This window comes from Nothobranchius furzeri, chromosome 2, assembly GCF_043380555.1.
Source record: "Nothobranchius furzeri strain GRZ-AD chromosome 2, NfurGRZ-RIMD1, whole genome shotgun sequence".
Classification (NCBI taxonomy): Eukaryota; Metazoa; Chordata; class Actinopteri; order Cyprinodontiformes; family Nothobranchiidae; genus Nothobranchius; species Nothobranchius furzeri.
Genome location: NC_091742.1, coordinates 45860011 through 45887674, shown reverse-complemented (window position 1 = coordinate 45887674; position 27664 = coordinate 45860011). Strand labels below are relative to the sequence as shown.

The 27664-nt window shown below is 44.2% G+C and overlaps 1 long non-coding RNA gene across 1 annotated transcript; it reads left to right on the top strand.

Moving 5' to 3' along the window:
• Nucleotides 1–23224: 23224 nt before the first annotated feature.
• Nucleotides 23225–23797, top strand: LOC139063588 (uncharacterized). Its single transcript, XR_011516968.1, has 3 exons — nucleotides 23225–23349; nucleotides 23459–23533; nucleotides 23669–23797. It is a non-coding gene; the product is annotated as an uncharacterized lncRNA (long non-coding RNA).
• Nucleotides 23798–27664: the final 3867 nt, after the last annotated feature.

Genomic DNA, 27664 nt, shown 5'->3' with positions numbered 1-27664 from the left:
ATGAGAGGCAAACGTATTGCCATGGCGTGATGGCAAATTTCGCCATGCTCCCAAAGCCCTGCCTTTTTTCGAAACCTGCCAGTACTGCAGACCAAGTGACCTCAACTTGTCAGCTGCTATTTGCCAGAGATTGCTGTTGATTGGGTAAAAGGAATCCAATAGGGAGCTGTGAAAAAAAGAGTGGCGTGGCGACAGGTCAAAGTTTGAGGCTTAGCCACGCCCACACCTTTATACTTATTTAAAATCCGACGGTTGAAAATTTTCCTTTATGTCTTAAGAGTATATAGCAGAAGCTTGAAGGCGATTGGTGAAAAGGGCGATGGAGCATCACTCTCCAAACAACGTGTGCGAAAACCAGTAAATCGAGTACTTGGACCAAAATGGCTGACTTCCTGTGCAACTTTGCACTTGGCTCCAAGAGACTTTTTGTAGGTCCTGAGACACCACATTAGTGTACCAAATTTCGAAATCCTCAGTCAAAGCATGGCTTGGGGCTGACAGTTTTAATGGTCCTAGGGGGCGCTATTTCAGAAAATAGGCCACGCCCACCGGATGTTCACATCAAATTTTTTTGGAGGCTGGACTAGGATCACTCACAAGAGGTTTTGTGGCGATATCTCTAGAAATGACGAAATGGTAGGCAAACGTAAGGCCACGTCGGTACGCCTGACTTCGCCGCGCCGCCACAGCCCCGCCTTCTGGAGAAAACTCCCATAAAGTGACGCCAAGCAACCCCAACTTGTCTTCAGTTTCCTGCTAGAAATATGGGGTGATTAGTTGAAAGGGCGAATTTTGGACAATTTCCCAGTAAAACTTGACCTTTTAAGGCGTGAGGGGGCGGGGCTTATGTGACATCATCAATCAACCATTCATTTGTCTTCGGGGGGCGATGACGATTGTCCATAGAAAATTACTTTAACTGTAATTCTTTCATTTATGAAATTATAGCAATTTGAATTTTTTTGGCGAGTGCTCGAACTTTGAGGCCTGGTCCCGCCTCTTCAGTATTTACGAAAAGTCAGTTTTATTTTCTCATTTGATTCGTCCATCGCTTCTGTTCGATCGCACATTATTTTTGAGACAATCGTGCGAAAAATGACCAAACTGTTTAACCAAATATAGAGCCTAGAAATGGCCAAAATGGGGTAAAAATGGCCACTTTAGTCCAAAATGGCCGACTTCCTGTTTGATATTGACCATGGGTGCAAGAGGCTTTTCTGTGCGTATTGTTGAATTCTACAGGTGTACCAAATTTTATCACTCTACTATGAAAAAAGGTCAATGCGGAGGGGTATTTTTAATTTTCCAGGGGGCGCTGTTGAAACACTTTTATACCAACTTTCACATTGCCAGTGAAATACGTAAATTTCACGCACTTTCTATATTGGGCCAGAATTTGGTGAGTTTTTGGATATGCTAAGACCCCCTAAAGGCCGTCCAAAGACGCGGAAGAAAAAAAAAGAAAAAAAAAGAAGAAAGAAAGAAAAAAAAGAAACGGAGCAGATACAATAGGCCTTCGCAGCGCTTCGCTGCTCGGGCCTAATAAACGGAGCAGATACAATAGGCCTTCGCAGCTTCACTGCTCGGGCCTAATAATAATCAGAGCAAAAACAAGAGGCCTTCGCAGCGCTTTCGCTGCTCGGGCCTAATTAAAGCTGCAAGCAGCGTCGTTCGGCCCTCGCAGCTCCGCGCCGCTCCGGCCTGGCCGGCAGCCCGGGGCACCAGGGCACGTCTGGCAGAACAGAAACGTCACCCACCCCGACACCAGAAACCGCAAATGGCCTCCTAGTCCGCACCTCACCCTGACTCAGCATCCCCTCTGAGCTCACCATTAAATTGAATTGTAAGGTCACGACGTCATGCCAGAATTCACCATGGCATCAAAGCCCCTCCCTATCTGGAAAGCTATCAGATCTGAATGGTCATTACAACATCATGAAGACAGTGCATGACCTCAGTGTCATGTTGACTAAATTAGAGGGGACAAATATGGGCATTTCACCATAAAACAATAGACTTCCTGTTGTCAGGGGGCGGGGCTTAGGTGATATCAGCTGTCCATAATGACGTTGCCTTAAGATGTGGTCAGTGATCACACAGACAAAGTTTGATATAGATCTGATCGTGCACATGGGAGTTATTAAGTCAAGTAATGTAATGGCGAAAGGTCAAAGTTTGAGGCTTAGCCACGCCCACACCTTTATACTTATTTAAAATCCGACGGTTGAATTTTTTCCACTATATCTTAAGAGTATCTAGCAGAAGTTACAAGGCGATTGGTGAAAAGGTCGACGGAGCATCACTCTCCAAACAACGTGTGCGAAAATCACTAAATCGAGTACTTGGACCAAAATGGCCGACTTCCTGTGCGACTTTGCACTTGGCTCCAAGAGACTTTTTTGTAGGTCCTGAGACACCACATTGGTGTACCAAATTTCGTAATCCTCAGTCAAAGCATGGCTTGGGGCTGACAGTTTTAATGGTCCTAGGGGGCGCTAATTATGAAAATAGGCCACGCCCACAAACTTAAGCTGACCATGTCTATTGGGGGTCAGACTAGGATCACTCGCAACAAATTTCGAGGTGATATCACGATAAATGAAGAAATGAGAGGCAAACGTATTTCCATGGCGTGATGGCGAATTTCGCCATGCTCCCAAAGCCCCGCATTTTTTCAAAACCTTCCAGTACTGGAGACCAAGTGACCTCAACGTGTCTGCTGCTATTTACCAGAGATTCCTGGTGATTGGGTAAAAGGAGTCCAATAGGGAGCTGTGAAAAAAAGAGTGGCCTGGAGAAAGGTCAAAGTTTGAGGCTTAGCCACGCCCACACCTTTATACTTATTTAAAATCCGACGGTTGAATTTTTTCCTCTATGTCTTAAGAGTATATAGCAGAAGTTTGAAGGCGATTGGTGAAAAGGGCGACGGAGCATCACTCTCCTAACAACGTGTGCGAAAACCACTAAATTGCGCACTTGGACCAAAATGGCCGACTTCCTGTGCGACTTTGCACTTGGCTCCAAGAGACTTTTTTGTAGGTCCTGAGACACCACATTAGTGTACCAAATTTCGTAATCCTCAGTCAAAGCATGGCTTGGGGCTGACAGTTTTAATGGTCCTAGGGGGCGCTATTTCAGAAAATAGGCCACGCCCACCGGATATTGACATCAGATCTTTTGGGGGGCCGGACTAGGATATCTCACAAGAAGTTTCGTGACGATATCTCTAGAAATGACGAAATGGGAGGCAAACGTAAGGCCACGGCGGTACGCCTGAATTCGCTGCGCCGCCAAAGCCCCGCCCTCTGCCGAAAACTCCCATAAAGTGACGCCAAGCAACTCCCACTTGTCTTGAGTTACCAGCTACAAATTCGTGATGATTAAGTGAAATGGGGCAATTTGGGACCTTTCACAGTAAAACTTGATCTTTTTGGTCCTGAGGGGGCGGGGCTTGTGTGATGTCATAATCCGACCATTCAATTTACTTTGTGGGTGGATGACGAATGACCACAGAAAGTTTGGTAACTCTATTCCTTTCAGTTTTGAAGTTATAGCAATTTAAATATTTTTGGCGAGTAGTCAAACTTCGAGGCCTGGCCCCGCCCCTTCAGTATTTACAAAAAGTCAATTTTATTGTCTCATTTTGTTCGCCCATCCCTTCTGAGCAATTGTACACCATTTTTGAGACGATCGTGCGAAAAATGATCAAGCAATCCAATCAGAAACGGACCCTAAAAACGGCCAAAACGCCAAAAAATCGCCATTTCAACCCAAAATGGCCGACTTCCTGTTTGATATTGACCATGCTTGCAAGAGACTTTTCTGTGCGGACTGTTGAGTACTACAAGTGTACCAAATTTCATAACTGTACAATAAACTAAGCTTTATGGAGAGGTTTTTTTTTTCACTTTCTAGGGGGCGCTGTTCAGCCATTTTCTTTGCGATTTTTTTGGGACCTTTAAAATATCAAATTTTTCACCAGGCCTGACAAGTGTGCAAAATATTGTGAGTTTTGGGGTATGATAAGGTCCCCAAAAAGCCGTTCAAAGCGGACACGGAATAATAAAAAATAATTAAAGCTGCAAGCAGCGTCGTTCGGCCCTCGCAGCGAAGCTGCTCGCCCTCCTTCTGCACCCCCTCCGCTCCATCCCCGACGCTCTCCAAACCCGGCTCCGCGCTTTTCCATCCTGGCCGGCAGCCGAGGGCACCAGGGCATGCCTGGCGGAACAGAAACTCAGCCACCCCGACACCGGAAACAGTAAAAGGCCTCCTCGTCCACACCTCACCCTGACTCAGCATCCCTTCTGAGCCCACCATTACATGTCTCACCACTAGGAGATACTCTATCTTTACCACACTGGTGATGTGATGTTCAGTCTCGGGCAAATCGGAGGCTGTTTGTGGAAGTTACAGTCAAACGTAAGGTCACAGCGTCACGCCAGAAATCGCCATGGCATCAAAGCCCCTCACTTTCTAAAAAGCTATCAGATCTGAATGGTCATTACAACATCATGAAGACAGTGCATGACCTTAGTGTCATCTTGACTAAATTAGAGGGGACAAATATGGGCAGTTCACCATAAAACAATAGACTTCCTGTAGTCAGGGGGCGGGGCTTAGGTGATGTCAGCTCTCCACATTGTCACTGTCTTCAGATGTGGTCAGTGATCACATAGACAAAGTATGAAATTGATCTGATCATGCACATGGGAGTTGTTAAGTCAAATAAGGTAATGGCGACTGGTCAAAGTTTGAGGCTTAGCCACGCCCACACCTTTATACTTATTTAAAATCCGACGGTTGAATTTTTTCCTCTATGTCCTAAGAGTATATAGCAGAAGTTTGAAGGAGATCGGTGGAAAGGGCGAGGAGATATCATTCTCCTAATAACGTGTGCGAAAAACACTAAATTGAGTACTTGGACCAAAATGGCCGACCTCCTGTAGGACATTGCTCTTGGCTCCAAGAGACTTTTTTGTAGGTCCTGATACACTACATTAGTGTGCCAAATTTTGTGATCCTCAGTCAAAGCATGGCTTGGGGCTGACTGTTTTAATGGTCCTAGGGGGCGGTGTTTCAGAAAATAGGTCACGCCCACAAACTTCAGCTGTCCAATTCTATTAGGGGTCAGAGTAGGATCACTCTTCAGAACTTGTGTGGCGATGTCACAATGACTGAAGAAATGAGAGACAAACGTATTTCCATGGCGTGATGGCAAATTTCGCCATGCTCCCAAAGCCCCGCCTTTATTCGAAACCTGCCAGTACTATAAACCAAGTGACCTCAACTTGTCTGCTGCTATTTGCCAGTGTTTGCTGGTGATTGGTTAAAAGGAGTCCAATAGGGAGCTGTGAAAATAAGAGTGGCGTGGCGACAGGTCAAAGTTTGAGGCTTAGCCACGCCCACATCTTTATACTTATTTAAAATCCGACGGTAGAATTTTTTCATCTATGTCTTAAGAGTGTATAGCAGATGTTTGAAGGTGATTGTTGAAAAGGGTGATGGAGAATCCTTATCCAAACAATGTGTGCGAAAACCACTAAATCGAGTACTTGGACCAAAATGGCCGACTTCCTGTGCGACTTTGCTCTTGGCTCCAAGAGACTTTTTTGTAGGGCCTGAGACACCACATTAGTGTACCAATTTTCGTACTCCTCAGTCAAAGCATGGCTTGTGGCTGGCAGTTTTATTGTTCCTAGGGGGCGCTATTTCAGAAAATAGGCCACGCCCACAAATTACAGCTGTCCAGTTCTATTGGGGGTCAGACTAGGATCACTCACCAGACATTTTGTGGCAATGGCACGATAATTGAAGAAATGAGAGGCAAACGTATTGCCATGGCGTGATGGCGAATTTCGCCATGCTCCCAAAGCCCCGCCTTTATTCGAAACCTGCCAGGACTAAAGACCAAGTGTCCTCAACTTGTCTGCTGCTATTTGCCAGTGATTGCTGGCGATTGGTTAAAAGGAAACCAATAGGGAGCTGTGAAAAAAAGAGTGGCGTGGCGACAGGTCAAAGTTTGAGGCTTAGCCACGCCCACACCTTTATACTTATTTAAAATCCGACGGTTGAATTTTTTCCTTTATGTCTTAAGAGTGTATAGCAGAAGTTTGAAGGCGATTGGTGAAAAGGGCGATGGAGCATCACTCTCCAAACAACGTGTGCGAAAACCACTAAATCGAGTACTTGGACCAAAATGGCCGACTTCCTGTGCGACTTTGCACTTGGCTCCAAGAGACTTTTTTGTAGGTCCTGAGACACCACATTAGGAAACCAAATTTCGTACTCCTCAGTCAAAGCATGACTTGGGGCTGACAGTTTTAATGGTCCTAGGGGGCGCTATTTCAGAAAATAGGCCACGCCCACTGGATGTTCACATCACATTTTGTGGGGGGCCGAACTAGGATCACTCCCAAGAGGTTTTGTGGCGATATCGCTAGAAATGACGAAATGGGAGGCAAACGTAAGGCCACATCGGTACGCCTGACTTCGCCGCGCCGCCACAGCCCCGCCTTCTGCAGAAAACTTCCATAAAGTGACGCCAAGCAACCCCAACTTGTCTTCAGTTACCTGCTACAAATTTGGGGTGATTAGTTTAAAGGGCGAATTTTGGAAAATTTCCCTGTAAAACTTGACCTTTTAAGGCCTGAGGGGGCGGTGCTTATGTGACATCATCAATCGACCATTCATTTGTCTTTGGGGGGCGATTCCGATTGTCCATAGATAATTACTTTAACTGTAATTCTTTCATTTATGAAATTAAAGCAATTTGAATTTTTTTGGCGAGTGCTTGAACTTTGAGGCCTGGCCCCGCCCCTTCAGTATTTACGAAAAGTCAATTTTATTTGCTCATTTGATTCATCCATCGCTTCTGTTCAATCGCACACTATTTTTGAGACAATCGTGCGAAAAATGACCAAACTGTTCAACCAAATGTAGACCCTAGAAATGGCCAAAACGGGGTCAAAATGGCCACTTTAGTCCAAAATGGCCGACTTCCTGTTTGATATTGACCATGGGTGCAAGAGGCTTTTCTGTGCGTATTGTTGAGTTCTACAAGTGTACCAAATTTCATCGTTCTACTATGAAAAAAGGTCAAAGCAGAGGGGTATTTTTAATTTTCTAGGGGGCGCTGTCGAAACATTTTTGTACCAACGTTCACGTTGCCAGTGAAATACGTAAATTTCACGCACTTTCTATATTGGGCCAGAATTTGGTGAGTTTTTGGATATGCTAAGACCCCCTAAAGGCCACCCAAAGATGCGGAAGAAAAAGAAAAAAAAAAAAAAAAAGAAAAAAAAAAAAAGAATAAACGGAGCAGATACAATAGGCCTTCGCAGCTTCACTGCTCGGGCCTAATAAACAGAGCAAAAACAAGAGGCCTTCGCAGCGCTTTCGCTGCTCGGGCCTAATTAAAGCTGCAAGCAGCGTCGTTCGGCCCTCGCAGCGAAGCTGCTCGCCCTCCTTCCGCACCCCCTCCGCTCCATCCCCGACGCTCTCCAAACCCAGCTCCGCGCTTCTCCATCCTGGCCGGCAGCCGGGGGCACCAGGGAACGTCTGGCGGAACAGAAAGTCAACCACCCCGACACCAGAAACCGTAAACGGCCTCCTCGTCCACACCTTACCCTGACTCAGCATCCCCTCTGAGCCCACCATTACACGTCTCACCACTAGGAGATACTCTATCTTTACCACACTGGTGATGCGATGTTCAGTCTCGGGCAAGTCGGAGGCTGTTTGTGGAAGTTACAGTCAAACGTAAGGTCACAGCGTCACGTCAGAAATCGCCATGGCATCAAAGCCCCTGCCTTTCTGAAAAGCTATCAGATCTGAATGGTCATTACAACATCATGAAGACAGTGCATGACCTTAGTGTCATCTTGACTAAATTAGAGGGAACAAATATGGGCATTTCACCATAAAACAGTTGACTTCCTGTAGTCAGGGGGCGGGGCTTAGGTGATGTCAGCTGTCCACATTGTCACTGTCTTCAGATGTGGTCAGTGATCACACAGACAAAGTATGAAATTGATCTGATCATGCACATGGGAGTTGTTAAGTCAAATAAGGTAATGGCGACTGGTCAAAGTTTGAGGCTTAGCCACGCCCACACCTTTATACTTATTTAAAATCCGACGGTTGAATTTTTTCCTCTATGTCTTAAGAGTATATAGCAGAGGTTTAAAGGTGATCGGTGGAAAGGGCGAGGAGATATCATTCTCCTAATAACGTGTGCGAAAACCACTAAATTGAGTACTTGGACCAAAATGGCCGACCTCCTGTGCGACATTGTGCTTGGCTCCAAGAGACTTTTTTGTAGGTCCTGGTACACTACATTAGTGTGCCAAATTTTGTGATCCTCAGTCAAAGCATGGCTTGGGGCTGACTGTTTTAATGGTCCTAGGGGGCGCTGTTTCAGAAAATAGGCCACGCCCACAAACTTCAGCTGTCCAATTCTATTAGGGGTCAGAGTAGGATCACTCATCAGAACTTGTATGGCGATGTCACAATGACTGAAGAAATGAGAGACAAACGTATTTCCATGTCGTGATGGCGAATTTCGCCATTCTCCCAAAGCCCCGCCTTTATTCGAAACCTGCCAGTACTATAGACCAAGTGACCTCAACTTGTCTGCTGCTATTCGCCACTGTTTGGTGGTGATTGGTTAAAAGGAGTCCAATAGGGGGCTGTGAAAAAAAAGAGTGGCGTGGCGACAGGTCAAAGTTTGAGGCTTAGCCACGCCCACACCTTTATACTTATTTAAAATCCGACGGTTGAATTTTTTCATCTATGTCTTAAGAGTATGTAGCCGAAGTGTGAAGGCAATTGGTGAAAAGGGCGACGGAGCATCACTCTCCAAACAACGTGTGCGAAAACCACTAAATTGCGCACTTGGACCAAAATGGCCGACTTCCTGTGCGATAATGCACTTGGCTCCAAGAGACTTTTTTGTAGGTCCTGAGACACCACATTAGTGTACCAAATTTCGTAATCCTCAGTCAAAGCATGGCTTGGGGCTGTCAGTTTTAATGGTCCTAGGGGGCGCTATTTCAGAAAATAGACCACGCCCACCGGAATTTCACATCAGATCTTTTGGGGGGCCAGACTAGGATCACTCACAAGAAGCTTCGTGGCGATATCTCTAGAAATGACGAAATGGGAGGCAAACGTAAGGCCTAAGCGGTACGCCTGAATTCGCCGCGCCGCCACAGCCCCGCCTTCTGCAGAAAACTCCCATAAAGTGAAGCCAAGCAACCCCAACTTGTCTTCAGTTACCCGCTACAAATTTGGGGTGATTATTGGAAAGGGCGAATTTTGGAAAATTTCCCAGTAAAACTTGACCTTTTAAGTCCTGAGGGGGCGGGGCTTATGTGACATCATCAATCGACCATTCATTTGTCTTCGGAGGGCGATGACAATTGTCCACAGAACATTTCTTTAACTGTAATTCTTTCATTTATGAAATTATAGCAATTTGAATTTTTTTGGCGAGTGCTCGACCTTTGAGGCCTGGCCCCGCCCCTTCAGTATTTACGAAAAGTCAATTTTATTGTCTCATTCGAATCGTCCATTGCTTCTGTTCGATCTCGCACTATTTTTGAGACGATGGTGCGAAAAATGACCAAACTGTTCAACCAAATATAGACCCTAGAAATGGCCAAAACGGGGTCAAAATGGCCACTTTACTCCAAAATGGCCGACTTCCTGTTTGATATTGACCATGGTTGCAAGAGACTTTTCTGTGCGGACTGTTGAGTACTACAAGTATACCAAATTTCATAACTTTACGATAAACTAAGCTTTATGGAGAGGGGTATTTTTCACTTTCTAGGGGGCGCTGTTCAGTCACTTTTTGACGAACTTTCACATCGCCAGTGAAATACGTAAATTTCACGCACTTTCTATATTGGGCCAGAATTTGGTGACTTTTTGGATATGCTAAGACCCCCTAAAGGCCATTCAAAGACACGGAAGAAAAAAGAATTAAAGCTGCAAGCAGCGTCGTTCGGCCCTCGCAGCTCCGCGCCGCTCCGGCCTAGCCAGCAGCCCGGGGAACCAGGGCACGTCCGCGGAACAGAAATGTCGACCACCCCGACACCAGAAACCGCAAATGATCACCTCGTCCGCACCTCACCCTGACTCAGCATCCCCTCTGAGCCCACCAAGTTTGGTGCAGTTAAGACCTCGTCTGTAGGAGTTATTACAGTTTTAATGGTGTGTAGGGGGAGCTGTGGTGACATTATACAAATTTCACCAGCCGTTTGTGTCTCATTGGCTAAAGGGCATGATTGTTGATTGCCATGTTCAGTCTCGTGCAGATGGGAGGCTGTTTGTGGAAGTTACGATCAAACGTAAGGTCACGGCGTCATGCCAGAATTCGCCATGGCATCAAAGCCCCTCCCTATCTGGAAAGCTATCAGATCTGAATGGTCATTAAAACATCATGAAGACAGTGCATGACCTTAGTGTCATGTTGACTAAATTAGAGGGGACAAATATGGGCATTTCACCATAAAACAATATACTTCCTGTTCTCAGGGGGCGGGGCTTAGGTGATGTCAGCTGTCCACAATGACGTTGCCTTGAGATGTGGTCAGTGATCACACAGACACAGTTTGATATACGATCTGATCCTGCACATGGGAGTTATTAAGTCAAGTAATGTAATGGCGAAAGGTCAAAGTTTGAGGCTTAGCCACGCCCACACCTTTATACTTATTTAAAATCCGATGGTTGAATTTTTTCCTCTGTGTCTTAAGAGTATATAGCAGAAGTTTGAAGGCGATTGATGAAAAGGGCAATGGAGCATCACTCTCCAAACAACGTGTGCGAAAACCAGTAAATCGCGCACTTGGACCAAAATGGCCGACTTCCTGTGCGACTTTGCACTTGGCTCCAAGAGACTTTTTTGTAGGTCCTGAGACACCACATTAGTGTACCAAATTTCGTAATCCTCAGTCAAAGCATGGCTTGGGGCTGACAGTTTTAATGGTCCTAGGGTGCGCTAATTCAGAAAATAGGCCACGCCCACAAACTTAAGCTGACCATTTCTATTGGGGGTCAGACTAGGATCACTCACAACAAATTTCAAGGTGATATCACGATAATTGAAGAAATGAGAGGCAAGCTTATTTCCATGGCGTGATGGCGAATTTCGCCATGCTCCCAAAGCCCCGCCTTTTTTCAAAACCTTCCAGTACTGGAGACCAAGTGACCTCAACTTGTCTGCTGCTATTTACCAGAGTTTCCTGGTGACTGGGTAAAAGGAGTCCAATAGGGAGCTGTGAAAAAAAGAGTGGCGTGGCGAAAGGTCAAATTTTGAGGCTTAGCCACGCCCACACCTTTATACTTATTTAAAATCCGACGGTTGAATTTTTTCCTCTATGTCTTAAGAGTATATAGCAGAAGCTTGAAGGCGATTGGTGAAAAGGGCGACGGAGCATCACTCTCCAAACAACGTGTGTGAAAACCACTAAATCGCGCACTTGGACCAAAATGGCCGACTTCCTGTGCGACTTTGCACTTGGCTCCAAGAGAGTTTTTTGTAGGTCCTGAGACACCACATTAGTGTACCAAATTTCGTAATCCTCAGTCAAAGCATGGCTTGGGGCTGACAAATTTAATGGTCCTAGGGGGCGCTAATTCAGAAAATAGGCCACGCCCACAAACTTAAGCTGACCATTTCTATTGGGGGTTAGACTAGGATCACTCACAACGAATTTCGAGGTGATATCACGATAAATGCAGAAATGAGAGGCAAACGTATTTCCATGGCGTGATGGCGAATTTCGCCATGCTCCCAAAGCCCCGCCTTTTTTCAAAACCTTCCAGTACTGGAGACCAAGTGACCTCAACTTGTCTGCTGCTATTTACCAGAGATTCCTGGTGATTGGGTAAAAGGAGTCCAATAGGGAGCTGTGAAAAAAAGAGTGGCCTGGCGAAAGGTCAAAGTTTGAGGCTTAGCCACGCCCACACCTTTATACTTATTTAAAATCCGACGGTTGAATTTTTCCTCTATGTCTTAAGAGTATATAGCAGAAGTTTGAAGGCGATTGGTGAAAAGGACGACAGAGCATCACTCTCCAAACAACGTGTGCGAAAACCACTAAATCACGTACTTGGACCAAAATGGCCGACTTCCTGTGCGACTTTGCACTTGGCTCCAAGAGACTTTTTTGTAGGTCCTGAGACACCACATTAGTGTACCAAATTTCGTAATCCTCAGTCAAAGCCTGGCTTGGGGCTGACAGTTTTAATGGTCCTAGGGGGCGCTATTTCAGAAAATAGGCCACGCCCACCGGATGTTCACATCAGGTCTTTTGGGGGGCCGGACTAGGATCACTCACAAGAAGTTTCGTGACGATTTCTTTAGAAATGACGAAATGGGAGGCAAACGTAAGGCCACGGCGGTACGCCTGACTTCGCCGCGCCGCCACAGCCCCGCCTTCTGCCGAAAACTCCCATAAAGTGATGCCAAGCAACCCCCACTTTTCTTGAGTTACCAGCTACAAATGCGTGGCGATTAAGTGAAATGGGGCAATTTGGGACCTCTCACAGTAAAACTTGATCTTCTTGGTCCTGAGGGGGCGGGGCTTGTGTGATGTCATCATCCGACCATTCAATCTACTTTGTGGGTGGATGACGAATGACCACAGAAAGTTTGGTAACTCTATTCAATTCAGTTATGAAGTTATAGCAGTTTAAATTTTTATGGCGAGTAGTCAAACTTCGAGGCCTGGCCCCGCCCCTTCAGTATTTACAAAAAGTCAATTTTATTGTCTCATTTTGTTCGCCCATCCCTTCTGAGCAATTGTACACCATTTTTGAGACGATCGTGCGAAAAATGATCAAGCAATCCAATCAGAAACGGACCCTAAAAACGGCCAAAACGCCAAAAAATCGCCATTTCAACCCAAAATGGCCGACTTCCTGTTTGATATTGACCATGCTTGCAAGAGACTTTTCTGTGCGGACTGTTGAGTATTACAAGTGTACCAAATTTCATAACTGTACAATAAACTAAGCTTTATGGAGAGGGGTTTTTTTCACTTTCTAGGGGGCGCTGTTCAGCCATTTTCTTTTGCGATTTTTTGGGACCTTTAAAATATCAAATTTTTCACCAGGCCTGACAAGTGTGCAAAATATTGTGAGTTTTGGGGTATGTTAAGGTCCCCAAAAAGCCGTTCAAAGCGGACACGGAATAATAAAAAATAATTAAAGCTGCAAGCAGCGTCGTTCGGCCCTCGCAGCGAAGCTGCTCGCCCTCCTTCTGCACCCCCTCCGCTCCATCCCCGACGCTCTCCAAACCCGGCTCCGCGCTTTTCCATCCTGGCCGGCAGCCGAGGGCACCAGGGCATGCCTGGCGGAACAGAAAGTCAGCCACCCCGACACCGGAAACAGTAAAAGGCCTCCTCGTCCACACCTCACCCTGACTCAGCATCCCTTCTGAGCCCACCATTACATGTCTCACCACTAGGAGATACTCTATCTTTACCACACTGGTGATGTGATGTTCAGTCTCGGGCAAATCGGAGGCTGTTTGTGGAAGTTACAGTCAAACGTAAGGTCACAGCGTCACGCCAGAAATCGCCATGGCATCAAAGCCCCTCACTTTCTAAAAAGCTATCAGATCTGAATGGTCATTACAACATCATGAAGACAGTGCATGACCTTAGTGTCATCTTGACTAAATTAGAGGGGACAAATATGGGCAGTTCACCATAAAACAATAGACTTCCTGTAGTCAGGGGGCGGGGCTTAGGTGATGTCAGCTGTCCACATTGTCACTGTCTTCAGATGTGGTCAGTGATCACATAGACAAAGTATGAAATTGATCTGATCATGCACATGGGAGTTGTTAAGTCAAATAAGGTAATGGCGACTGGTCAAAGTTTGAGGCTTAGCCACGCCCACACCTTTATACTTATTTAAAATCCGACGGTTGAATTTTTTCCTCTATGTCCTAAGAGTATATAGCAGAAGTTTGAAGGTGATCGGTGGAAAGGGCGAGGAGATATCATTCTCCTAATAACGTGTGCGAAAAACACTAAATCGAGTATTTGGACCAAAATGGCCGACTTCCTGTGCAACTTTGCACTTGGCTCCAAGAGACTTTTTTGTAGGTCCTGATACACTACATTAGTGTGCCAAATTTTGTGATCCTCAGTCAAAGCATGGCTTGGGGCTGACTGTTTTAATGGTCCTAGGGGGCGGTGTTTCAGAAAATAGGTCACGCCCACAAACTTCAGCTGTCCAATTCTATTAGGGGTCAGAGTAGGATCACTCTTCAGAACTTGTGTGGCGATGTCACAATGACTGAAGAAATGAGAGACAAACGTATTTCCATGGCGTGATGGCAAATTTCGCCATGCTCCCAAAGCCCCGCCTTTATTCGAAACCTGCCAGTACTATAAACCAAGTGACCTCAACTTGTCTGCTGCTATTTGCCAGTGTTTGCTGGTGATTGGTTAAAAGGAGTCCAATAGGGAGCTGTGAAAATAAGAGTGGCGTGGCGACAGGTCAAAGTTTGAGGCTTAGCCACGCCCACATCTTTATACTTATTTAAAATCCGACGGTTGAATTTTTTCATCTATGTCTTAAGAGTGTATAGCAGATGTTTGAAGGTGATTGTTGAAAAGGGTGATGGGGAATCCTTATCCAAACAATGTGTGCGAAAACCACTAAATCGAGTACTTGGACCAAAATGGCCGACTTCCTGTGCGACTTTGCTCTTGGCTCCAAGAGACTTTTTTGTAGGGCCTGAGACACCACATTAGTGTACCAATTTTCGTACTCCTCAGTCAAACCATGGCTTGTGGCTGGCAGTTTTATTGTTCCTAGGGGGCGCTATTTCAGAAAATAGGCCACGCCCACAAATTACAGCTGTCCAGTTCTATTGGGGGTCAGACTAGGATCACTCACCAGACATTTTGTGGCAATGGCACGATAATTGAAGAAATGAGAGGCAAACTTATTGCCATGGCGTGATGGCGAATTTCGCCATGCTCCCAAAGCCCCGCCTTTATTCGAAACCTGCCAGGACTAAAGACCAAGTGTCCTCAACTTGTCTGCTGCTATTTGCCAGTGATTGCTGGCGATTGGTTAAAAGGAGTCCAATAGGGAGCTGTGAAAAACAGAGTGGCGTGGCGACAGGTCAAAGTTTGAGGCTTAGCCACGCCCACACCTTTATACTTATTTAAAATCCGACGGTTGAATTTTTTCCTTTATGTCTTAAGAGTGTATAGCAGAAGTTTGAAGGCGATTGGTGAAAAGGGCGATGGAGCATCACTCTCCAAACAACGTGTGCGAAAACCACTAAATCGAGTACTTGGACCAAAATGGCCGACTTCCTGTGCGACTTTGCACTTGGCTCCAAGAGACTTTTTTGTAGGTCCTGAGACACCACATTAGGAAACCAAATTTCGTACTCCTCAGTCAAAGCATGACTTGGGGCTGACAGTTTTAATGGTCCTAGGGGGCGCTATTTCAGAAAATAGGCCACGCCCACTGGATGTTCACATCACATTTTGTGGGGGGCCGAACTAGGATCACTCCCAAGAGGTTTTGTGGCGATACCTCTAGAAATGACGAAATGGGAGGCAAACGTAAGGCCACATCGGTACGCCTGACTTCGCCGCGCCGCCACAGCCCCGCCTTCTGCAGAAAACTCCCATAAAGTGATGCCAAGCAACCCCAACTTGTCTTCAGTTACCTGCTACAAATTTGGGGTGATTAGTTGAAAGGGCGAATTTTGGAAAATTTCCCAGTAAAACTTGACCTTTTAAGGCCTGAGGGGGCGGTGCTTATGTGACATCATCAATCGACCATTCATTTGTCTTTGGGGGGCGATGCCGATTGTCCATAGATAATTACTTTAACTGTAATTCTTTCATTTATGAAATTAAAGCAATTTGAATTTTTTTGGCGAGTGCTTGAACTTTGAGGCTTGGCCCCGCCCCTTCAGTATTTACGAAAAGTCAATTTTATTTGCTCATTTGATTCATCCATCGCTTCTGTTCGATCGCACACTATTTTTGAGACAATCGTGCGAAAAATGACCAAACTGTTCAACCAAATGTAGACCCTAGAAATGGCCAAAACGGGGTCAAAATGGCCACTTTAGTCCAAAATGGCCGACTTCCTGTTTGATATTGACCATGGGTGCAAGAGGCTTTTCTGTGCGTATTGTTGAGTTCTACAAGTGTACCAAATTTCATCGTTCTACTATGAAAAAAGGTCAAAGCAGAGGGGTATTTTTAATTTTCTAGGGGGCGCTGTCGAAACATTTTTGTACCAACGTTCACGTTGCCAGTGAAATACGTAAATTTCACGCACTTTCTATATTGGGCCAGAATTTGGTGAGTTTTTGGATATGCTAAGACCCCCTAAAGGCCACCCAAAGACGCGGAAGAAAAAGAAAAAAAAAAAAAAAGAAAAAAAAAAAAGAATAAACGGAGCAGATACAATAGGCCTTCGCAGCTTCACTGCTCGGGCCTAATTAAAGCTGCAAGCAGCGTCGTTCGGCCCTCGCAGCTCCGCGCCGCTCCGGCTTGGCCCGCAGCCCGGGGCGCCAGGGCACGTCCGCGGAACAGAAACGTTGACCACCCCGACAAAAAGTAACCGCTAATGGTCACCTCGCCTGCACTTCACCCAGACTCAGCATCCTCTCTGAGCCCACCATTAAATTACACATCTCACCACTAGGGCATGCTCTATCTTTATCTCACTGGTGGTGTGATGACACAGACCACCTTTAATGCTTTTCTGATCATGATTTTTGAAGTTATAGTAGGCTAAATTTATCCAGGGGGCATTGTGACCAATCACAGAATAATCCCATTGAGGTCAGCTTTGGTTGACAAAGATCGTTTTCTGTTATTTTGGCATCAATCAGACGTTGTGTGTTCTTTCTAGAGACAGTGAGCTAAAATGGGTGGAGCTACAGGGATTTGAACCAACAACCACATCAATGTGTTTGGTGAAGTCACGTGATGTCACAAGCCAAGTATAATGCCATTCTGACCTGAAATGTCTGGTGTGGACAGGATAAGGGAAGGGCCATATTAAGTGCAGATATGTCTGGAGAGCAGATTAGGTGAAGTGAAGTAGGATGTAGCCTAGCCAAGCAAGTATTGTAGTACTCAGTGGTGGGGTCTTGTGATGTCAGTTTGCAATTTAAGGTTGGGAAGAAAGCTAGAGGCTGTAGGGTCAGGTTCCTGTTATAGGAAGGCAACATGGATAGTGAATATGAATTTTAGGAGAGACCCTCTGTTTCCAGTTGTGGGGGAACATAATGCCATGTATGGAAGATGTCACTGTCCTGAGCCAGTGGATCATGCCACTTGGAGCCAAGCTAAGAAAGCTTAGATGTGGGGATGGTGTATTGAACATCAAATAGAGCTAAGTGTTCTTTTATCTTTATTTTGTATTTTATTGGGTATGAGGATTGACCATTGTTGAGCTTTTATTTGTGCAGAATCAATGTTAATCTAGGTTAAGACATCTGGAGTGAGGAGGAGGGTTTAGGCTTAGTAGACCATAGATATATATACATAGATGCCCAATGGACTGGCGCCGCCTATTGGAGATGTTGTAGTGGCTGGTTGCCATTTGAGATGTTTCTCCATTTGCCCCTGTACATGCTGAGGAAGGTTCTGACCCAAGTTAAAAAACACATTTTATGAAGCTTTTTCACAAAAGCAGACACAAGGTATGGTATGACAATTAAAATATAGACACAAGGTATGGTATTACTGAAACTGCTCTGTTAGCAGTGACTGAATCCTTAAAAGAAGCTAGAGCGACTGGCAAATCCTCAGTGCTTATCCTGCTCGACTTATCGGCTGCATTTAACACTGTCAACCATGGCTTCCTTTTGTCAGCACTCTCTACCATGGGCATCACAGAGAAAGCACACGCCTGGTTTGAATCTTACCTCACAGGACGATCATTCAGCGTATCTTGGCTTGGACAGTCCTCTACCGTGCACCACCTTGCCACAGGAGTCCCCCAGGGCTCTGTACTAGGACCTCTTCTCTTTGCCATATACACCACCTCACTGGGTGAGATCATTCGATCACATGGCTTCTCCTACCACTGCTATGCAGACGACACCCAGCTCTATCTGTCATTTCCACCGGACGACCACACTATCTCAGCACGAATATCAAACTGTCTCTCTGACATCTCAAAATGGATGAAATCCCACCATCTCCAACTCAACTTCTCTAAAACTGAACTGCTTGTCATCCCAGCAAAACCATCCATTCAGCACAATATCTCAATCCAGAATGACTTCCTATCTCTGGCTCCTTCAAAGGCAGTTCGAAATCTGGGTGTTGTGATTGATGAACACCTGGCCTTTAAAGATCATGTTGCCTCTGTTGCCCGTTCATGCCGCTTTGCGTTGTACAACATACGTAAGATCAGACCATACCTAACACAACATGCCACCCAGCTCCTGGTGCAATCTACTGTCATCTCCCGCCTAGACTACTGCAATGCCCTTCTAACTGGTCTTCCAGGCTGTACTGTGAAACCTCTTCAAATGGTCCAGAACGCAGCGGCGCGTCTGGTCTTCAATCAGCCTAAAAGAGCACACGTCACCCCTCTGTTCATTGAGCTCCACTGGCTACCGCTAGCAGCACGCATCAAATTCAAATTGCTAACACTAGCATACAAAGTCCGAGATGGTATGGCTCCCATCTACCTGAATCCTCTTGCAAAGGCTTACGTCTCGGCCCGGCCGCTCCGGTCATCACAGGATTGTCGGCTAGCAGTGCCTACACCACGCTCAGGACAATCCAGACTTTTCTCATGCATCGTTCCACAAATGTGGAATGACCTTCCTAACACTACCAGAACTGCGGCTTCCTTTCCTATTTTCAAGAAACTCCTGAAGACCCTGCTCTTCAGAGAGCATCTTCTTAACTAGCACCTTGTCTGCACCCGTCCCCCCTCTCTACTGTCCACTCCTTGTTCCTTCCTCTCCATGACTGATTTCAATTTGTTGTTGTTACTATTGTTGTTAGCCTCAAGGGCAAAATGCTGATTATCACTTGTAAGTCGCTTTGGACAAAAGCGTCTGCTAAATACATAAACATAAACATAAACATAAAATATAAATGTGTTTAACCACGATATGTAATAATTTTTAATAGAAATATCTAACTGATAGGGTAGAGAATCAAGTAGTAATCTCATATGATATTTTGTCAATAGTACGACGGTTGTTGTAACCAACGGCTGCACATAAACGGGCATTGCTGCTCAGTCTGCTTTGATTTTGGAGAGTGAGGAGACCCATCCAATATGGCGGCGTTGTTTTTACGTTCTCCAGCGTCAAATGTGGCGTCTACACAATCATGTCTATAGACCCTTTTACTACTTACGTCATCAAAAGTTGCGTGCGCAGCCTGGCAACGAGAGTGAAGGGTTCCTCATTCACACTCGATACTAAAGCAGCATTTTAAACCCTTTGTTTTGAAGTTCTGAGCACATAAAAATGTCGGGTTGTTGCGTGTATGGATGCCAGAATCGCTTCTCTTCAAGCAGTGGACTGAAACTTTACAGAATTCCGAAGGGAGCAAATCCATTTCAACAAAATCGGAGGCGTCTGTGGCTGCAGGCCATCAAAAGGGTTGATGAAAACTGGACTGAAAACACGATCCAAAATGCTCGAGTTTGTAGCGCCCCTTTTATATCAGGTAAGGTTATTATGTACTAAGATTACACCAGAAAGCTGGTTAACGTGTGTTCTATAAAATAAAGTAAGTTGTGTTTGGTGGTTTGCTTTTAAGCAGTCTATTTATTTACAGGTGAGGTGTCATTGGACTCCTCGAGTCCTGATTTTGTGCCTTCTGTGTTTACGTACACAAAGCGAAGTCCAAACCCCCATGCAAAGATGGACAGGTAATGTTTACACCTTCCCATCACAGATATATTTAATATTTAGAAATTCTTGCTATTCATGATGTTCAGTGTTATTATATCTTGGCTCTTGACTTGTGTAACTGTTAAGTAATTTAGACCTGTTACATTAAGGTATCAATGGAAAAGGAGAAGGGATGAAACGTCTTGCATGCCATCAAATCAGCTGGCTGCTTCAGAGAATACAGATCAGCAACCATCATTGGCTCACCATGCCGGTAAGGATTTTGTATTTTCTGTTACAATAAAAATATTTGTGTGGACTTGTTGGTGCATTTAATAACTTTTCATATTTCTGTGTTAAAGCTGAAGAGGACCTCCCTGTTCCAAGGAGAGAATAAGATGGCCTACAACAAAGATATGCTGTGCTTCATAAAAACCATGTCAACCTGCAGCTGGAGTTTGAAAAACTTAAGGCAGAAAATTGCAAGCTTAAAGAGGAGCTGACAAATTAAGCGTTTTCCAATGCAAATATTAGGTGCAACAGGGGAGCACTGTTTTTTTCACAGGACTTACAACTCTTGTCTTTGATTGGCTCCTAACAAAAGTAACAGATAGTGTGGAGATAATTTGCCAAAAACTAACCGCTCAAGACCATCTATTGGTTGTACTAATGAAATTAACACTGGGTCTAAGCAACACGGATTTGGCATACAGATTTAATGTTTCTAAAACAACTATATCAAATATTTGTCGAAGCTGGATACCTGCCGTGTCTGTAATACTTAAACCACTCATTAAATGGCCAAGTAAGGGAGCCGTACTAAAGAGCATGCCCAAAGTTTTCAGACGGAATTTCAAACGATGTTGGTGCATAATAGACTGTACAGAAATGTTCATTTCTAGACCTAGCAATCTAACTGCCAGGGCCCAGACATGGTCAAATTACAAACACAGCGACACAATTAAATATTTGATTGGCATCACCCCAGTTGGAGCAATTTCCTTTCTGTCACCTGGATGGGGTGTAAGGGTTTCAGACAAACAAATAACAAAAGAGTCGGGGTTGGTCTTTTAGAACACAATGATGAGATTGTAGCTGATAGAGGATTTCAAATCCGAGATGAACTTGCCGCTTGTGGAGCCACTCTCCGTATACGTCATTTCACAAAAGGGAAAAAGCAACTCTCTGCTCAGGAGGTAGACTCATCAAGACAACTGTCTCGTGTCAGGATACACGTTGAATGAGTAATAGGACGCTGGAAGAAATGTAAGATTTTTCAAACAGTAATTCCTGTGTCACAACTCAACATTCTAGATGTGATTGTGTGTGCTGCTCTAACAAACCTCTGTAAGAGCGTTATTCCCAAAAAAAACACACCAAAAATTATCAACTCCCATGATCCCATGCAGACAAGAAACAGTGCTACTGTCATTTGCTAGAATATGTAAAACTGATTTTGCATTAGTGTACGAAAAAAATGTAAATCTGCTGTTTTTTTGTACTAAATAATAAATTTTAAATTTTCTTTGTATGTGATTGTCAGAAACATTTCGATTGTGCACTAATTAAATCTTTGTAGTTTCAACATTAGATGCAAACTAAAATACACACATACAAACACCGTTGAATCCTAAAGAATTGTTTATTTGAAAATCATTTGAGCATCAACACCATTCTTTTAAATCTAAGAATTAGCCAGAAGGCTTTTTATTTTAAAAAATAAATAAATACAATTAACAATAATCACATATTCTAAGTTAATTGTGTGTTTTGTAACAAAAATAAATCATATATATATATTTCTATTTTGGTCTCTGCCGGTCTCTGCCGGTCTCTGCCGAGCTCTGCCGAGCGGTGGAGGTGTGTGTTGTGTTTCAATCGGCCAAACGGGACGAGACCAGTCGTCCAATTGCTGACAAGAAAATCAAAGGGTAGGAATGGGAATGTATCCAATCAGCGTCGACGTTGTTTCAGAAGCATGACGGGCGATAGAGCTACCGCCAAAGGCTTTCGTTAGTGCTCGGTAGAACTCGGAGATCTACTCCAGCACGTTTTTGGTCGTGACTCGTGACGGTCGTGACGCATACGGAATAAACATGGAAGCCAGTGCGCCTACAACCAGCAGCAGCATGGATACCGGATCTCAGCAGCCACTGAATTCAGTTCGGTCTCTTCTCCAGTTCGAGAGGAGAACTATGGTGGAAAAACTTAATGTCAAAGAGCTTGGACCAGATCAGCCCGACGTAAAGATAAGCCAGCAGGAGGAGGAGAGAGGTAAACTGTACACACGAGGCTTCTGGGAAGGCTTGGCTAGCTGGATGCAATCATGCTAATGCGTTATTTTGCTTTCCAAACGACTGTGACAGATGAGGCATGGATTGAGTCAGGAGTTACGAACATGAAACATTTTTCTGAGAAGGTGAAGAAACATGAGTTATCCCGGGCGCACATGGACAACACGGTGAAGCTAGCTATGCTAGGCAGAGCTAACATAGCCATGCAGCTCGAGACGAGGGACGCAGGCTTGCAGTGAATAAACACAATGAAGAAGTGGATCAGAACCGGCACATTTTGTCCAAGAGAGAGATGTCAACACAGTGTATGAGCACAAGGATGACCTCCTCAGATTTTTCCAGATGATCAGACTCGGATGACTTTGATCCAGTCACTGAGAGAGAGGCAGGAGGCTTTGTGAGAATGCTGGAGGAAGAAGATTTCGGCTTTCTGCTGGCATTGTGTCACAAGATCATGCCACATGTGGACATGCTGTTCAACCAGCTGCAGAAGAGGAACATTGAGTCTGTCTCCATCACAGGGGTCATCCAGAGCTTCACCAACAGCATGCAAAAGATCAGGTACATACTTGTTTATTTAATATTATTGTGATGAAATTCTCCAGTATGTTAGTTTCACAAACGGTAATGTGGATGTGGACCATATATGGTCATGTTATTTTATGTGCAATTCAATGCAGTATTTTTCAGCCTTGGTCCGCAAGGCAGCGTGCCAATAGTCAGACACACGTGGATTAATCCCTTTGTCCAATAATGTAAGACAGGAAATAAAAGAGCTGTGCTTAATTCAGGAAATAGTGAAGTTGTGCACAAAGCTCAGAAAGCATAAGTTTGTTAAAAAAAAATAGCACAGCCCCACCAAAAATATCTTTCACCAGCCACCACTGTTCTCTTATACTGATATAATAAATATTTTCGGTAAGTATCGTACTTTATGTTTGCATTTAGTAATTTAGCATACATTGAGACTTTTGTGACATTTTTTGCCATGTTTGTTTTTGTTTTACCACCCGTATTTTTTTTCAGATGCATTTTTCACGGAGGCTTTTTATTGTTTTATGTTAGATTCGTTTTTGTAAATAATGAAAGAAATCAGGAAATCTTCTAGAAATAGGAAATGTTCCTCAAGATCTGTTGATGAGGAGCAAGATGTGCCCTCATCGTTTTTCCGTCACAAACGCAGTAAGTTTCATTGCACTAAATATTTCCACTAAAGACGTTCCAGTTTTTGTTGTCCAGTATTTGTGCTAATACTATTACTATTCTATTATACTACTACTGCTACTTCCAGGAAAACAAAACCTCCATATACATCTGTGGTTGAGGATTCAGGTGCGAGTGAAGATGATTTCCCATCACAGCTGCAGTAAGTTTATCTACAGTTCAAAAATATTTTTAACTTTAGTTCTGTGTTTAATTTTATTTTATTCAGTTTTCATTTACCAGTATTTACTGCTTGAAAATTTAAATGTTATATGATTTGATATATTTTTAATTTTAGAGATTCTTCTGATGAGCCATTCACCAGCAATGGGCAGTGTCAGAGGAAGGATCTTGCTGGAGATGCTCCACATCTTCTGGACTCCTGGACAACAAAGTCAAACCCAGGTACTGTCAACCCACGCCACCCAGATTTATCCCCAGAAGAACTCCTGGCTATCAGCTTCCCGTCATGGATAAACCAGGTACACGCAGTGCAAAAAAGCACTCCCTGGATGTGCTAAGAATGCAAGAAAGTATTTTGTCTGCAGCAGGACAGGAATTGCTCTGCAGAAGACCACAGCAGCTAAAAACGCCTGAACATTGACAGACAATATCACCTGAAAGTCAGACACTGAAAGTTGTAAATGTAAAAAAATCAATACAAAGTTGTAATCCATGTTAGGTTTGATTTCTGGTATTTCAGATTTTTTATTCATGTACATCTCTATTTTCTATTCATACATTTCTGAAGAAAAATGAAATCAGTTTTTTTCTGTTATTACATTTTTTTTTTGGGTAATTTCAAACAAAATAGCTGCAAAATCTTTACAGATACGGAAAGCTAAGCTTGTCCTGAAAATGTTTTGTGCAGATACGACCTTTTTTGACAAATTTATTCAAAGATAAAGATAAACAAGGCCAGGCAGAGTTGAACAATGGCAGAACTAAAAGGTTTTAAGAGCTGGAATTACAGTAACATGAAGCTGAGCTCACAGCTGGTAATGGGGCTCAGGAGGTGACTGTGCTCATTACGTGCTTTATGAGAATACCTTTGATGAGCAATCAAATCACAGGTATTACGTAGAGGCTGCTAGAGCACGCGGAGAGAGTCGGGAGATGAAGAATCCAGCAGGAGAGATGGTCCGTTATGTAGGAAGGAAGAAAAATAGCGCGGCAGAGAAACAAAACACGACGTGTAAGTTCACCCTATTAAACACGTTGATTGTATGCATTTGTATGATTATACATTTTAACTGTATTCTATTGTTTTTCTGCTGTAGTTTAAAAACAGCTGCTGTGTGCTTCCTAACCTCAGTGAGCGTCCAGAGAAGAGTGAAAACATCCAACATCCACAGCTATGTTGGATGTTTATCAGAGAGAACATATGTGTTGATATGAATTCACACTATTAAAGGTAAAATGTTCCTTTGGAAGTAAAGTGATGTTTACATGCTAAATACACATCCCATTACCTGACTAAGCTTGGTGTGAACATTCAAGTCACTATGAAATCTGCTGCAAGCCTCTAAGGTGACAGAGCTTCATTGCAAGTGTTATATGTGACTGATGGGTTAGAAAACATGTGAGAGTTTCTAAAATGTGTCACATTTGAGGTTAAAATGTAGAAAGTGGTGTGTGTGCTTTAAGCTGCCCAACATTTTTGAGTGTGTGACCTTTGTTAAATGTGATCCACTTCCTGCTGTAATGTGGACTTTTATAGAGCTGAGTAACTGGAGTAGATTACACACCTAAGTAGCTGTAGTACATTACACACCTGAGTAACTGGAGTAGATTACACACCTGAGGATGAGAGCCAGTAGTTTATATTTAGTGTGAGTAAACTGCATCTACCTGACATCACTCAGAGACAAAGTACTTCTGACTCTTAAAGTCATTTATTAAAAGCATGCCTGCTACAAACTCAAGTATTTCAGTGTAAAAATAACTTCACATGTGTGATATGCACGTGGAGTCACAAGTTAACTTTTATCTGCTAAGGTGTTCACTGCAGTCAAAACACCCTCCATGCTTCTGCTGGTTGGCTGCTTTGTCCAGGTGAGCTGTGTGTTTTTAGACTGCCTGTCTGTCAGTTCACAGAAGAACTGCATCATGGTATTAAACTGTTCATCTGCCCTGTTTTCAGCCTCTGACCCAAGCATCTGTACTGTCTTGTGGTTCTGTGTACAGTGAGTTTGCAGCGCTGCAGTGCTCTTGTTCAGGCTTGGTGTGGAGGCCTTTTACACCTGTTGATTTACTGTGATCTTGTCATGGCTCTGCTTTTCCTCTGCTGCTGTGCTCTTAACCCCTTCTTTCCACAGGAGCCGTCAGCAGCACGTTACTGCAGCAGCACGTCATAGCTGCTGATAGGAGCCGCTGTGGTCAACAGAACCTTTTCCACAGGAGCCGTCAGCAGCGCGAGTCGGCCGCGTCTCAGGAGCAGCATGTCGCGGCCTTTACGCGCCGGTTCTATTTTCTACGCGCGACGCCTCTGAAACGGGTCAAGTTGGACATTTTTGGGGAAGGAAAGACAGGAAATCGGACGCGGAAATGGAGCGAAGCTCCCGAGATTTTCAGAATAAAGAAACGTACTGCCTTCGGTTGCTTTACTTTAAAAAAGGTTACTAACTGTGCGGCCCCGTGAGAAGTTATCACCTAGCTAGCGGTCTCCTTTGTTTTTCAGGTCCGTATTGGCGATTATAAAATGGACAGAACATAAAACACAAAAATTTTGGAGCCATGTTGTAGTTTTCTCCTGCTTGTTGTTGTGTTTACTGACGAAGTCACTCGTGTGACTTCGTGCTCGGTCGGTGACAGCTGCTCCCCTGCTGCTTCACGTCTCGTGGGAAGGGCCAAGCAGCAGCTTGACGTGCTGCTGCAGTAACGTGCTGCTGACGGCTCCAGTGGAAAGAAGGGGTAAGTGTTTGCAGGTGAGCAGGTTGGAGAGCCCCAGCTGCAGCTAATGACCATCAGCCAGGCCAGAGGATATAAGGAGCAGTGTTGCCACACTTCAGCGCCGGTTGATACTCTATTGTTGGGTACTGTAGCTCTCCTAGTTCCTGTTTAAATCTAGCCTCGTGTTTTTTCTCCCCCGTGCTTAGTTTTATCCTCCTTGTCTGCTGCAGTACCAGCCCTGGATTCTTACCTCAGCTTCCTGCTGTCTGAAGTGGATTTTTCACCCAACGCCGCTCAACTCCTCTGGTCTCCCGCTCTCCACCTCTCACCTGTCCTGGATTACTTCACTGCCTGCTACTCCTCTCCACCAGACCATCTCCAGCTCAAACCTGACTTGCCTCCCTCTCCTGCTCAAAACCCCACTTCACACAGTAAGACTACGCCACCATTACTCCGGTGTTTGCCTGGTTGTCAGTATTCATTTTGTTATCTTCTATTTTAGGATTGGAATACTCCCCCTGGCCCAGTTTGGATCAGCGCTTTTTGTTATTTTTCTTTATAATAAAACGTATAATTTTACTCACCTCTCTCTCCGTGTGTGATTCTTTCATGTGGGTTAAAAGACTGCAGCCCTACATGACAAATCTGGATGAGCTTTTTGTGTCCTTAGTGTTCCCTGTGTGTAGCCTAGTTTGTAACTGAATAAATGTTGTGATTTCTGGTAGTGATTGAGTCCTTGTTGTTTGAGATATTCTCAGGTACCAACACAAACCTGGGTTTAATCGTGATGGTTATTACCATAAGTGAGGCTCGTAATTCCATAGACAAAGGATGGTTAAATGGTTAAAAATGTTAGAAAGAAATGTTAATTTTACAGCACTGTAATTTGACATCAATGATGTAGTGTGATGTAATTACAGTTGACATTTTGTGTAATTTACAGAAATTGAACAGAAACATGAAAATCAAATCATATTCAGTAGGTGTAACATGGCTACAATCTTCATTAAATAATAGCTAACAGAAGTTATTTGACAAATGTTTGTTTTCAAAAGGGTTATGTAATGCAAATGTTCCTTATTTTCTTGTTGTCATTGGGGTCTTCATTATTACATGTAGCAAAGATTATGTATTTCAGTGTGGAGAAAGCAAAGTTGTGGGCAGGTGAGAAGATCCATATGGAATCAGGAAGTGTACATGAGCAACAGTCTATAAGAGAATGGTGATGATGCATTTAGGAAACAGCTTACAGTGTTTATTTGGAGTGTGGACAGGACATGCACTGAAGACCAGATGATTTAAGTAAGGGAGGCCATCCATGGAGCCAGGGAACAGATTCAAACGTGGTTCTGGAGAAGAGGATGGTAGCTATATAGGCGTCATGAGTTGTTGGAGTTTTGCA